The 13,804-nt window shown below is 48.4% G+C and overlaps 1 protein-coding gene across 1 annotated transcript in view; it reads left to right on the top strand.

Annotated features, from left to right (window-relative positions):
* GNG7 (G protein subunit gamma 7) overlaps positions 1–13,804 on the top strand; it is a 49,225-nt gene that overhangs the window by 17,356 nt on the left and 18,065 nt on the right. Inside the window, exon 3 of the mRNA XM_058858467.1 lies at positions 4,904–4,973. The gene's annotated coding sequence lies outside the window, so the exon portion shown is untranslated. The remainder of the gene's footprint in view (positions 1–4,903; positions 4,974–13,804) is intronic.

Raw genomic sequence — 13,804 nt, 5'->3', positions numbered from 1 at the left:
TCATCCTGAGTAATTAACTGAGAAACTCATTAACTGAGAAACTCATTAGCGTGGCTAATGGGGCTGGGCAGCCTCATGTGACCGCTGCTCCTGTTCCCTCCATCCCTGCCTCCTCTTGCCTCACTTTCCTAAAAAAATAAACCCAACAAAATTCCATTTCCTGTCCCATTTGTGTCACTTTGCCCTAATTAGTGCCCTAATTAGTGCACTTGGGGTGTCCTCCAGGAGGGGAGGGATGGATTTGGGATCCCTGGGTTCATCCAAACCAGGAGGAAATCAGGGAAAAAAAAAGAGGAAAACTCAGGGAAATGGTTGTTCTTGTTGTAATTCCTGGGAAATGGTTGTGCTCCAGAGAAAAATCTTTGCTCACAAATTTTGATTTTGAGGATTTTGAGCCTTGCCCTGGATGGTTTTGGGGTGCTGGCCCTGGTTGCTGTTTGTGGGGGATGGTTTTGGGGTGCTGGCCCTGGTTGCTGTTTTTAGGGGATGGTTTTGGGGTGCTGGCCCTGGTTGCTGTTTTTAGGGGATGGTTTTGGGGTGCTGGCCCTGGTTGCTGTTTGTTTGTAGGGGATGGTTTTGGGGTGCTGGCCCTGGTTGCTGTTTGTAGGGGATGGTTTTGGGGTGCTGGCCCTGGTTGCTGTTTTTAGGGGATGGTTTTGGGGTGCTGGCCCTGGTTGCTGTTTGTTTGTAGGGGATGGTTTTGGGGTGCTGGCCCTGGTTGCTGTTTGTAGGGGATGGTTTTGGGGTGCTGGCCCTGGCTGCTGTTTGTAGGGGATGGTTTTGGGGTGCTGGCCCTGGTTGCTGTTTGTTTTTAGGGGATGGTTTTGGGGTGCTGGCCCTGGTTGCTGTTTGTAGGGGATGGTTTTGGGGTGCTGGCCCTGGTTGCTGTTTGTAGGGGATGGTTTTGGGGTGCTGGCCCTGGTTGCTGTTTGTGGGGGATGGTTTTGGGGTGCTGGCCCTGGCTGCTGTTTGTAGGGGATGGTTTTGGGGTGCTGGCCCTGGTTGCTGTTTGTAGGGGATGGTTTTGGGGTGCTGGCCCTGGTTGCTGTGTGTAGGGGATGGTTTTGGGGTGCAGGCCCTGGTTGCTGTTTTTAGGGGATGGTTTTGGGGTGCTGGCCCTGGTTGCTGTTTGTAGGGGATGGTTTTGGGGTGCTGGCCCTGGTTGCTGTTTGTAGGGGATGGTTTTGGGGTGCTGGCCCTGGTTGCTGTTTGTTTGTAGGGGATGGTTTTGGGGTGCTGGCCCTGGTTGCTGTTTGTTTGTAGGGGATGGTTTTGGGGTGCAGCCCTGGCTGCTGTTTGTAGGGGATGGTTTTGGGGTGCTGGCCCTGGTTGCTGTTTGTTTGTAGGGGATGGTTTTGGGGTGCTGGCCCTGGTTGCTGTTTGTTTGTAGGGGATGGTTTTGGGGTGCTGGCCCTGGTTGCTGTTTGTAGGGGATGGTTTTGGGGTGCTGGCCCTGGTTGCTGTTTGTTTGTAGGGGATGGTTTTGGGGTGCTGGCCCTGGTTGCTGTTTGTAGGGGATGGTTTTGGGGTGCTGGCCCTGGTTGCTGTTTGTAGGGGATGGTTTTGGGGTGCTGGCCCTGGTTGCTGTTTGTAGGGGATGGTTTTGGGGTGCTGGCCCTGGCTGCTGTTTGTAGGGGATGGTTTTGGGGTGCTGGCCCTGGTTGCTGTGTGTAGGGGATGGTTTTGGGGTGCTGGCCCTGGTTGCTGTTTGTTTTTAGGGGATGGTTTTGGGGTGCTGGCCCTGGTTGCTGTTTGTTTGTAGGGGATGGTTTTGGGGTGCTGGCCCTGGTTGCTGTTTGTAGGGGATGGTTTTGGGGTGCAGGCCCTGGTTGCTGTGTGTAGGGGATGGTTTTGGGGTGCTGGCCCTGGTTGCTGTTTGTTTGTAGGGGATGGTTTTGGGGTGCTGGCCCTGGTTGCTGTTTGTAGGGGATGGTTTTGGGGTGCTGGCCCTGGTTGCTGTTTGTAGGGGATGGTTTTGGGGTGCTGGCCCTGGTTGCTGTTTGTAGGGGATGGTTTTAGGGATGGGACAAGCCCGGCTCTGGGCCTGGATCTGGGAATATCCACGGAGCACAAAGGGGCAGGATTGAGTCTGGGGCTGATCCAGGAGGGGATTTAATCCTGGGGGAGCTGGGGCTTGGAGCCAGGCCAGGGAATGAGCTGGGAAAGGGCTGGAGAACTCCTGGGTTTAAAGACAAAACCCCAGCAACTTTAAACTGGGTTTAAAGGCAAAAACTCACCAAGTTTAAACTGTGTTTGAAGGCAAAAACTCACCCACTTTAAACTGGGTTTAAAGGCAAAAACTCACCAACTTTAAACTGGGTTTAAAGGCAAAAACTCACAACTTTAAACTGGGTTTAAAAGGCAAAAACCCACCAAGTTTAAATTGGGTTTAAAGACAAAACTCACAACTTTAAACTGGGTTTAAAAACAAAACCCCACCAACTTTAAACTGGGTTTAAAAACAAAAACTCACAACTTTAAACTGGGTTTAAAGACAAAACCCACCAACTTTAAACTGGGTTTAAAAACAAAAACTCACCAACTTTAAACTGGGTTTAAAGGCAAAAACTCACAACTTTAAACTGGGTTTAAAAGGCAAAAACCCACCAAGTTTAAACTGGGTTTAAAGGCAAAAACTCACCAAGTTTAAACTGTGTTTGAAGGCAAAAACTCACCCACTTTAAACTGGGTTTAAAGACAAAACTGACAACTTTAAACTGGGTTTAAATACAAACCCCACCAACTTTAAACTGTTTTTTTTGGGCTGTTTCCCATCCCTGAATCCCCAGGAGGAGGAGGAGGAGGAGGAAGAGAGGAGCCCTGAGCTGACCCCGAGCCCGGAATCACTGACGTGAATTTGACAGAAAAACCAAAACAACAACAACAACCAGAAAATAAAACCCAACCCCAAGTGTTTACATCCAAGCAGGGAGAAAAACAACCAGGCTTGGATTTCAGCTCCGATGGATTCCTGGAATTCATCCTGGCTCGGGGTTGAGCAATGTTTTACTGGGAAGGAGCCAGGGACGTGAAGCACGAGGGGTTCCCAACAAAGTTTTGGGAGCTCTCCCAAGTTCAGCTCGTTCCTGCAGCCTGGGAACGAGGTTTTCCTGGGAATTCCACCTGCCAGGATGTGCTGAGCGGGACAGGCTGAGGCTTTCTGTGCTGAAATGTCACTGGAATAGTTTATATTGTTTATATTATTTTATGTTCCTCCCCACCAAAAAATTCATGTTTTTTTAAAATAGGGGAAATTCCTCCTCCTTCTCTTCGTGTTCTTCTCTAAAATGGGGGAAATTTTCTGGTTTTTTTCATGTTTCACCCCAAAAATGGGGCAAAAACCTTTCCAGATCCTCATTCCCTTCTAAAAATGGGGGAAACACCTCTCCAAATCCTTATTTCCTTCTAAAAATGGGGGAAACACCTCTCCAAATCCTCATTCCCACCCAAAAATGGGGTAAACACCTCTCCAAATCCTTATTTCCTTCCAAAAATGGGGTAAACACCTCTCCAAATCCTTATTTCCTCCCAGAAGTGAGGGAAACAGCTCCTATTCTTCATGTTCTTCTCTAAAATGGGGGAAATTATCTTTTTTTTTCATGTTTCACCCCAAAAATGGGGCAAAAACCTCTCCAAATCCTCATTCCCTCCCAAAAATGGGGCAAACACCTCTCCAAATCCTCATTCCCACCCAAAAATGGGGGAACCTGCGCCCATTCTTTGTGTTCTTCTCTCAAATGGGGGAAATTCTCTTTTTTTTTCATGTTTCACCCCAAAAATGGGGTAAACACCTCTCCAAATCCTCATTCCCTTCTAAAAATGGGGGAAACACCTCTCCAAATCCTCATTTCCTCCCAAAAATGGGGTAAACACCTCTCCAAATCCTCATTTCCTTCTAAAAATGGGGCAAACACCTCTCCAAATCCTTATTTCCTCCCAAAAATGGGGTAAACACCTCTCCAAATCCTTATTTCCTCTCAAAAATGGAGGAAGCAGCTCCTATTCTTCATGTTCTTCTCTAAAATGGAGGAAATTCTCTTTTTTTTTATGTTTCACCCCAAAAATGGGGGAAACACCTTTCCAGATCCTCATTCCCACCCAAAAATGGGGGAACCTGCGCCCATTCTTTGTGTTCTTTTCTAAAATGGGGAAAATTATCTTTTTTTTTCATGTTCCACCCCAAAAATGGGGGAAACACCTCTCCAAATCCTCATTTCCTCCCAAAAATGGGGCAAAAATCTCTAATTCTTCATGTTCTTCTCTAAAATGGGGGAAATTCTCTCTTTTTTTTATGTTCCACCCCAAAAGTGGGGTAAACACCTTTCCAAATCCTCATTCCCACCCAAAAATGGGGGAAACAGCTCCTGTTTTTCACATTTTCCCCCCAAAATGGAGCAAACTTCTCTCCCTGTCTCATTTCCCCCCCAAAAAAGGTCCAAACTCCTTCCTGTTCTGCACATTTCACCCCAAAAATGAGGTAAAAAATCTTCTTTTCTTCACATTCTTCCCTGAAATGGGGGGAAACTCTTTCTCTTTTTCATATTCCCCCCCAAAAAATGGGAATAAAAACCTCTCCCTGTCCTCATTCCCTTCTAAAAACGGGAAAAACGGCTCCTGTTCTTCACATTCCACCCCAAAAATGGAGCAAACCCCTCTGCAGCGCCTCGTTCTCCTCAAAAACGATACAAATTCTTCCTCTCCTTCATATTCCCCTCCAAAAATGAGATTTTTTCCTCATTTCCCCCCCCCCAAAAAAACCCTGGATTTAGACCCAAATATTTCCCTTTTGTTGGGATTTCTAAAAAACCAAGAACGGATTCCGATATTCTGATTTTGGATTCCCGATTTCCCGCTGGAAATTCCTGAAATTCCCAAATTGCTGAATTCCCCTTTTCCTTGGCAGGAGGAATCCAGGGAAACCGAGGAAGCGCCGGGATCGGGGACGGAGGCCGGGACTGCTCTGCAGTAGGAAGGTGAGAGGAGAGCTCGGCATTTGTCTCCTTGTTAATTAATTTCCTGTTAATTGCTTCATTTTTTTCTGGAAAAACCGTCTGGATGAGGGGTTTGGAATTGGTTTGGAATTGGAATGGGTTTGGAATTGGTTTGGAACTGGTTTGGAATGAGTTTGGAATTGGTTTAAATTGGTTTGGAATGAGTTTGGAATTGGAATGGGTTTGGAATGGGTTTGGAATGGGTTTAAATTGGTTTGGAATTGGAATGAGTTTGGAATTGGTTTGGAATTGGAATTGAAATGGGTTTGAAATGAGTTTGGAATGAGTTTGGAATTGGAATTGGTTTGGAATGAGTTTGGAATTGGTTTGGAATTGGAATGGGTTTGGAATTGGTTTAAACTGGTTTGGAATTGGTTTGGAATTGGAATGGGTTTGGAATTGGTTTAAATTGGTTTGGAATTGGTTTGGAATTGAAATGGGTTTGAAATGAGTTTGGAATGGGTTTGGAAATTGGTTTGGAATTGGAATGGGTTTGGAACTGGTTTGGAATTGGTTTGGAATTGGTTTAAATTGGTTTGGAATTGGTTTGGAATTGATTTGGAATTGGTTTGGAATTGGTTTGGAATTGATTTGGAATTGGTTTGGAATTGGTTTAAATTGGTTTGGAACTGGTTTGAAATTGGTTTGGAATTGGTTTAAATTGGTTTGGAACTGGTTTGGAATTGGTTTGGAATTGGTTTGGAATTGGTTTAAATTGGTTTGGAATTGGTTTGGAATTGATTTGGAATTGGTTTGGAATTGGTTTGGAATTGGTTTGGAATTGGTTTGGAATTGGTTTGGAATTGATTTGGAATTGGTTTGGAATTGGTTTAAATTGGTTTGGAACTGGTTTGGAATTGGTTTGGAATTGGTTTAAATTGGTTTGGAACTGGTTTGGAATTGGTTTGGAATTGGTTTGGAACTGGTTTGGAATGGGTTTGGAATTGGTTTGGAATTGGAATGAGTTTGGAATTGGTTTGGAATGGGTTTGGAATGAGTTTGGAATTGATTTAAATTGGTTTGGAATTGGTTTGGAAATGGTTTGGAATTGGTTTAAACTGGTTTGGAACTGGTTTGGAATGGGTTTGGAATTGGTTTGGAATTGGTTTGGAACTGGTTTGGAATTGGTTTGGAACTGGTTTGGAACTGGTTTGGAATTGGTTTGGATCCAGAGGTGCTGACTGTGGGTGCTGCTCGTTACGTTTGGGGCTGTTTGGGGTTATTTTGGGGTTGTTCTGTGTTGGTTTTGGGGTTGTGTTTGGGGCTGGTTTTGAGGTTATGTTTAGGATTGTGTTTGGGGTTGTGTTTGGTTGTGTTTGGGGTTGTTTGGGGTTGTTTTGGGGTCGTGTTTGAGGTTGTTTGGGGTTGTTTTGGGGGCTGTTTGGGGTTGTTTTGTGTTGGTTTTGGGGTTGTTTGGGGCTGTTTTTGGGGTCGTGTTTGGGATTGGTTTTGGGGTTGTGTTTGGGATTGTTTTTGGGGTTGTGTTTGGGGTTGTGTTTGGAGTTGGTTTTGAGATTGTTTCTGGAGTTGTTTTTGGGGTTGTTTTTGAGGTTGTTTTTGAGGTTGTTTTTGGGGTTGTGTTTGGAGTTGGTTTTGAGGTTGTTTTTGGGGTTGTTTTTGGGGTGACATTTGGGGTTGTGTTTGGGGTTGTGTTTGGGGTTGTGTTTTGAGGTTGTTTTTGAGGTTGTTTTTGGGGTTGTTTTTGGGGTGACATTTGGGGTTGTCAGGGGTGTCTCCCGAGCTCCGCATTTCCACAGCCGAGTTCTGTGAATTTTGCGGCCGATTTTGTTCATTTCGGGTGGAAAACCATTGCAAATCCCATTTATTTCTTGGAGAAATCCCGCATTTCCCCGGCTGCAGCTGCCGCTGCGGGCGGCAGAGGGCGCGCTCGGACCGCGGGGGGGCGGTGCTCATTAATTTCTATGCAAATTCCCTAATTAAAGCGCTCTAATTAAACTGGAGCCAGCAACGGAGCCACCGGGAGCGCTGGGACTTTCCTGGGATGAGGATGGAGCAAACACCTCTCCAAATCCTCATTCCCACCCAAAAATGGGGCAAAAATCTCCTATTCTTCATGTTCTTCTCTAAAATGGGAGAAATTCCTGCTCTTTTTCATATTTTCCCCCCCAAAAATGGGGTAAACACCTCTCCAGATCCTCATTCCCACCCAAAAATGGGGTAAACACCTCTCCAAATCCTCATTCCCACCCAAAAATTGAAGAAACAGCTCCTGTTTTTCACATTTTCCCCCCAAAATGGAGCAAATATCTCTCCCTGTCTCATTTTCCCCCTAAAAAGGAGCCAAAATCCTTCCTGTTCTGCACATTTCACCCCAAAAACCAGGCAAAAATCTTCTCTGGGGATGAGGATGAGGATGGGGATGAGGAGGATGAAGATGAGAAGGAGGATGAGGATGAAGATGAGGATGGGGATGAAGATGAGGATGCAATGAGCATGAGGACGAGGATGACAATGAAAATTAAGATGAGGATGGGGATGAGGAGGATGAGAAGGAGGATGAGGATGGGGATGAGGATGAAGATGAGGGTGAGGATGAGGATGATGAGAAGGGGGACGAGGATAACAATGACAATGAAGATGAGGATGGGGATGAGGATGAAGACGAGGATGGCGATGAGGATGATGAGAAGGAGGATGAGGATGGGTATGAAGAAGACGAGGATGGCGATGAGTGTGAGGACGAGGATGACAATGAAGATGAAGATGAGGATGGGGACGATGAGAAGGGGGACGAGGATGACAATGAAGATGAAGATGAGGACACATTTCCCCGCACTCTTCACCCCGAGCCGAGCTCTGACACCCCAACCCCAACCCCAAAAACAAAACCTCCCCAAAACAGAGAATCCCCGCCCGGCTACGGCAGCAGAGGGCAGCAGCAGACAGACAGACGGACACAGAGACACATGGACACACAGACAGATGGACAGACAGACAGACAGACGGACACATGGACAGACAGACAGACACAGAGACACATGGACAGACAGACAGACAGACACATGGACAGACAGACACATGGACAGACAGACAGACACAGAGACACATGGACAGACAGACAGACAGACAGACACATGGACAGACAGACACATGGACAGACAGACAGACAGACACATGGACAGACAGACAGACAGACAGACACATGGACAGACAGACACATGGACAGACAGGCAGACAGACACATGGACAGACAGACAGACAGACAGACACATGGACAGACAGACACATGGACAGACAGGCAGACAGACAGACACATGGACACACGGACACACAGACAGATGGACACAGAGACACATGGACAGACAGACAGACAGACAGATGGACAGACAGACAGACAGACACACGGACAGACAGACACATGGACAGACAGGCAGACAGACAGATGGACAGACACACAGACAGGCGGACACACAGACAGGCACACAGACAGACAGACACACGGACAGACTGACAGACAGACACACACACACAGACAGGCAGACACACAGACAGACAGACACACAGACAGACGGACAGACAGACAGGCAGACAGACACACAGACAGGCAGACAGACGGACACACACAGACACAGACAGATGGACAGACAGACACACAGACAGGCAGACAGACACACACACAGACACAGACGGACAGACAGGCAGACAGACGGACACACAGACACACAGACAGATGGACAGACAGACAGGTAGGCAGGCAGACAGACAGACACACACATAGACACATACACAGACAGACAGACACACACACACAGACACACACACACACACAGACACACAGACAGACACACACACACACAGACAGACGGACAGACAGACACACACACAGACACACAGACAGACAGACACACAGACAGATGGATTCCTGCACCCTGAGCTAAGCCCCCCCCTCTCCCCCCCCACCCATTACTCAAATCCCGGCCTCCCAAAATTCCCTCCCCCGTTCCCCGATCCCGGAGCCGCCCCAGAGCCCAAATCCTGCCGGGGTTTATTGGGGGGGCCCTTCCAGCTGCACCCGGGGGGTTCCACCTTCCTCTGCCCCGAGTCTGGGCCTCAACAGCTGCCCAGATGTGCGGGGAGGAGAGAAAACGGGGAGGAGAAAAGAAATTTTGGGCTCCTGTGCATTTTGGGAAGAGGGAAAATCGAGCAGATAAAGAAATTTCAGGTTCCTGTGCATTTTGAGAGGAGAGAAAATCGGGCAGAAAGAAAACTTTTGGGTTCTTGTGGCTGTTGGGAAAAGGGAAAATCGAGCAGATAAAAAACTTTTAGGTTCTTGTGTGTTTTGGGAGGAAAGAAAATGGAGCAGATAAAATCTTTCAGGTTTCTGTGCCTGTTGGGAGGAGAGAAAACTGGGGAGATAAAAAACTTTTGGGTTTCTGTGCCTGTTGGGAGGAGAGAAAATTGGGGAGATAAAAAACTTTTGGGTTTCTGTGCCTGTTGGGAAGAGAGAAAATTGGGGAGATAAAAAACTTTTGGGTTTCTGTGCCTGTTGGGAGGGGAGAAAATTGGGGAGATAAAAAACTTTTGGGTTTCTGTGCCTGTTGGGAGGGGAGAAAATCAATTAGAAAGAAAACTTTTAGGCTCCTGTGCCTGCTGGAAAGAGGAAAAACCGAGCAGATAAAAACTTCTGGCTTTTGGGAAGAGGGGAAAATCAAGCAAATAAAAATTTTTTAGGCTATTGTTCCTGCTGAAAAGAGGGAAAAATCAGACAAATAAAAACCTTTTGGGTTCCTGTGCCTGTTGGGAGGAGGAAAAACAGAACAAATGAAAACTTTTTGGCTCTGTGCCTGCTGCTGGGCGCTGCTCAATCCGCTCCACGTGGATTTTCTACGCAGCCTGCACCCAATCCCTGGCGGTTTTTTGCTCTCTGAGCTGCAGAAATGAGATTTTCCTGGGAAGTGTCGGAGGCTGGAGGTGTTGCCCTGCTCGGGGCCTGCCTGACTCATTCCCTGGGGGAGGTGGGGATGGATCATCGGGATGATCCAGAGCCTTTGGAGCCGCCCGTGGCATTTGCGCTCCGTCCTTTTTGCGCACAGAAATTCAAAGAGCCTTTCAAGCCCCGTGACTGCGGAGTTGTTTGTGCTGCTCTGGCTGTTCCAGCTTCCTGAATTTCCCAGGAATTCTCCTTCCAGACTGATTCTGGCCCTGAAATCCAGCCCTGAAATCTCTCCCTAGAGTCTGGCCCTAAAGTCTGTGGCTAAAATCCCTCCCTAAAATCTCTCCTTGAAATCCGTGGCTAAAACTTCTCCCTAAAAGCTGTCCCTGAAACATCTCCATCTCCCCAAATCCTGTCCCCAAATCCTGTCCCCAAATCCCGTTCCTGAAGCCTCTCCCTGGATCCTGTCCCTGGATTCTGTCCCTAAATCCTGTCCCTGGATCCTGTCCTTAAAACCTGTCCCTAAGGGCCTCTCCCCAGATCCTGTCTCCAAATCCTGTCCCCAAATCCTGTCCCCAAATCCTGTCCCTGGATCCTGTCCCCAAATCCTGTCCCCAGATCCTGTCCCCAGATCCTGTCCCCAGATCCTGTCCCCAAATCCTGTCCCTAGATCCTGTCCCCAGATCCCATTTCCAAATCCCATTTCCAAATCCCATCCCTGCTGCCTCTCCCGGATCCCATCTCCAGATCCTGTCCTGGATCCTGTCCCCAGTTCCTGTCCCCAGATGCTGTCCCTGGATCCCGTCCCTGCCTCCTCTCCTGTCTCCTCTCCCAGATCCCATCCCCAAATCCCATCCCTGCCACCTCTCCCAGATCCAGTCCCCAGATCCCGTCCCCAGATCATATCCCTGTCTCCCAGATCCTCTCCCAGATCCCATCCCCGGATCCCATCCCTGGATCCCATCCCCAGATCCCATCCCTGGATCCCATCCCTGGATCCCATCCCCAGATCCCATCCCCAGATCCCATCCCCATCTCCTCTCCCAGATCCCATCCCCAGATCCCATCCCCAGATCCCATCCCTGTCTCCTTTCCCAGATCCCATCCCCAGATCCCATCCCCAGTTCCCATCCCCAGATCCCATCCCCAGTTCCCATCCCCACATCCCATCCCCAGTTCCCATCCCCAGATCCCATCCCCGTCTCCTCTCCCAGATCCCATCCCTGGATCCCATCCCCAGTTCCCATCCCCAGATCCCATCCCCAGATCCCATCCCCAGATCCCATCCCCAGATCCCATCCCCAGATCCCATCCCCGTCTCCTCTCCCAGATCCCATCCCCAGATCCCATCCCTGGATCCCATCCCCACATCCCATCCCCAGTTCCCATCCCCAGATCCCATCCCCGTCTCCTCTCCCAGATCCCATCCCCAGATCCCATCCCCAGATCCCATCCCCAGATCCCATCCCCGGATCCCATCCCTGTCTCCTCTCCCAGATCCCATCCCCAGATCCCATCCCCAGATCCCATCCCCGGATCCCATTCCCAGATCCCATTCCCAGATCCCATCCCCGTCTCCTCTCCCAGATCCCATCCCCAGATCCCATCCCCAGATCCCATCCCTGGATCCCATCCCCAGATCCCGTCCCGTTCCACCCTCCCGGAGCTGAGTGGCGTCTCCTGAGCCGCTCCTGTTTTCGGGAGGAAATGAGGAGAGGGAGAAATGCTTTCCCTGTTTTTCAGAGGGGATTGAGGAAAGGGAGAGGAGTTTTCCCAAATTTTGGGAGGGAATGAGGAGAAGGAGAGTTATTTTCCCTATTTTTGGGGGGGAAATGTGAAGAAGAGGAGGAGTTTCCCCATTTTTTGGGAGGAAATGAGGAGAAGGGGAGGAGTTTCCCCCATTTTTTTGGCAGGAGATGAGAGGGAGAGTTATTTTCCCCATTTTTGGGAGGAATGTGAAGAAGAGGAGGAGTTTCCCCATTTTTGGAGGGGAATGAGAAGAAGGAGAAATACTTTCCCTATTTTTTGGAGGGGAATGAAGATCACCCAAGCTGCTTTTCCAAACCTCTGCTTCCCAAACCTGCTGCTCCTCCTTTCCTTTGGAATTCTGCAGGGAAAGTGGAGAACACCCAAAAAACCTGGGAATTCTGGAGGTCTCTGAGGAAGCTTTTCCTTTCTCCCGCATTCCCAGTCTTGGATTGATGAGCACCGAGTGTTTGCAGGATCAAATCCATGTTTTTCCATGTTTTTCCATGCCCTAAATACCGCTGGGAGATGGGAATTTGGGATTTTGGGAAGCTCAGCATTCCCACCATGCCCAAAGCCCAGCACAGGGAATTTTGAGGCTGTCCTGGATCCCGTTAAAAACAGGATTTGCTCAGAAATCCTGGGATTTTTTAGGATTGGATTGTCCCAGTGACCCCGTGGGGAAATTTTGGAGCAGTTGAGGAGGGAAAATTTTCCGTGATTTTTTTAGTAAAAATTTATTTCCAGGAAAATCTTTATCCTCAGAGCCCAAACACACGGAACAAGCCAGAATTCCCAAACTTTTGCTCCTTCCCTCTTGGATGTTGCTTTCCCTTCCTGGGAGAGTTGACACCTCTTTGTTTTCCCAGGTTTTGGGGGAATTCGGGCTCCGTTTTCCCCTGGGAAAAAGCCTTGGAATGTTTTGATGCGGGAGCACATCTGGGAAAGGCATCACAGGCTGGGAACGGCTCCAGCCTGAGTTCCCAGCCCCGATTTTGGGATTTTGGGAGATTCCCAGAGCAGCTGTGGCTGCCCCTGGATCCCTGGAAGTGCCGAGGCCGCGTTGGAGCAGCCCAGGATGGTGGGAATTGTCTGGGATGATCCTTAAACCCCTCCCAGATCCAAGAATTCCATGATTTCCTATAAACCAGGGGTCCCTGCGGAGCTGGGAGCTGATCCCAGAGCTCCCCTTTCCAGCTCCAGATGTTTTCCAGCTGTTGGATGGGAAGAGCAGCTCTTCCCGCTGGATTTTTGGGATAAGGCAGCCTCAGGTTTGGGTGGAAACTTCCTCCGTTCTTTCCTTTCAATTCCTGGCCTTAAAACTCCTGAAATTCCAAATCAGAGCCTGGATTGGGAATGGGAGGATTAGGAATTTTAGGATTGAATTTTAGGATTAGGAATTTGAGGATTAGGAATTTGAGGGTTAGGAATTTGAGGGTTAAGCTTCTTCCCAACCCAAACCATCCCAGAATTCCATGAACCAACCCAAACCATCCCAGAATTCCATGAAGAAACCCAAACCATCCCAGAATTCCATGAACCATCCCAGAATTCCATGAACCAACCCAAACCATCCCAGAATTCCTTGAACCATCCCAGAATTCCATGAAGAAACCCAAACCATCCCAGAATTCCATGAACCAACCCAAACCATCCCAGAATTCCATGAACAAACCCAAACCATCCCAGAATTCCATGAAGAAACTCAAACCACCCCAGAATTCCATGAACAAACCCAAACCATCCCAGAATTCCATGAAGAAACTCAAACCACCCCAGAATTCCATGAACAAACCCAAACCATCCCAGAATTCCCTGAACAAACCCAAACCATCCCAGAATTCCATGAACCAACCCAGAATTCCATGAACAAACCCAAACCATCCCAGAATTCCTTGAACCAACCCAAACCATCCCAGAATTCCATGAACCAACCCAAACCATCCCAGAATTCCATGAACCATCCCAGAATTCCATGAACCAACCCAAACCATCCCAGAATTCCATGAAGAAACCCAAACCATCCCAGAATTCCATGAACCATCCCAGAATTCCATGAAGAAACCCAAACCATCCCAGAATTCCATGAACCAACCCAAACCATCCCAGAATTCCATGAACCAACCCAAACCATCCCGAATTCCCTGAGCCAGCCCTGATTCCTGGAGCCATT

The sequence above is a fragment of the Poecile atricapillus genome, chromosome 28 (assembly GCF_030490865.1).
Source record: "Poecile atricapillus isolate bPoeAtr1 chromosome 28, bPoeAtr1.hap1, whole genome shotgun sequence".
Taxonomy (NCBI): Eukaryota; Metazoa; Chordata; class Aves; order Passeriformes; family Paridae; genus Poecile; species Poecile atricapillus.
Note: the sequence above shows the minus strand (reverse complement) of the source record. Positions and strands in the feature narration are given on the sequence as shown.